Source organism: Cyprinodon variegatus, unplaced genomic scaffold (genome assembly GCF_000732505.1).
Source record: "Cyprinodon variegatus isolate N-32 unplaced genomic scaffold, C_variegatus-1.0 Scaffold761, whole genome shotgun sequence".
Taxonomy (NCBI): domain Eukaryota; kingdom Metazoa; phylum Chordata; class Actinopteri; order Cyprinodontiformes; family Cyprinodontidae; genus Cyprinodon; species Cyprinodon variegatus.
Genome location: NW_015151214.1, coordinates 131,301 through 132,481, shown reverse-complemented (window position 1 = coordinate 132,481; position 1,181 = coordinate 131,301).

Genomic DNA, 1,181 nt, shown 5'->3' with positions numbered 1-1,181 from the left:
TCACCATTGAAATTCACCAGAGCTATAGTGAAACTGACAATGCCCACGTGCATGGCAGCTGGATGCTGGAATACATCGAGTAAAAGTGGAAAAAAGAGTTATTCCACCTTTCTGATTCCTGATCCTCCACGGACGGGTTGGTCGCTGCAGACTCAAAGACAAGGTGCATGTCTTGCAAGTCAATAAGTGGATGCAATCCACCGGTTTTCCTAACCAGTCTGGTTGAATTGTATCTGTAAAGTGTCTTGAGATGACCTATGTTGTGAATAAAATTAACTGAATTGAACCAAATTGACCCTATCAATGCATTAGCGTTCATATTGATAAAACAATAATTAAGCAAACTCTTTAAACTGCATTGCAGGCATTTACTTTGCAAAGCTAAGAATCTTGCAGCAACACTTTGAACATGCGAGAGAGAGTTAACCTCAGAGAGAAAAGGCCAGCTTTATCATAAAGCCATGATCTTGGCACTGATCACTGGCTTAATGGTTAATTCTATTCACCTGCCTAGCCCTGCCGTTTCTCATTGCTGTTTAAATCATCCACCTGCTCCTGCCTCTATTTAAGCTGCTTGCATCCAGTCATCAGTGCCAGATTATTCAAGTTGTTGGTGAGAGTTCTCTAGCATTCCCTGCGTGCAGCGTGATCCTGACTAGCTTCTGCCCCTGTTTTGATCTGTTTCCCTGACCTTTCCTCAGACTCCTGCTGGATTCTGCCTGCTTAGACCCTGGATCTGTCTCCTGACCCCGACTTAGATTTCCGTTCGGTGCCTCTCCGGATCTCTGATCATCTGGCCTGTACTCCTGTTTACTTCATTGCCTTCTGGAAACTCCTGCTTTCCCTCGTCTGCTTCCTTCGTCTCCTCAGCCGGTTCAGCAGCCTTCTTGGCTTTGGTTCTTTTATCTCTCTCTTGGCGGTGTTCGCCGCATAATGATGAAAATCATCCTGCTTGATTCCACTACTTCCTCTAGACTCAGACTGAACTTTAAAACCAGGTTAGTGACTCACACGCACGTAATCGTCCTCCGTCAGATTTACGTGGTCACTAACCCGAGTTTTCCCCTCTGCAGAGATTCTGGCTTTTTCGTCCTAGCTACCAAGTCGCAGATTTGACATGTTGTCAATAAACACTATTGTAAATCACATCAGTTTGTCTGCCTGAAATTCTGGGTCAAAAA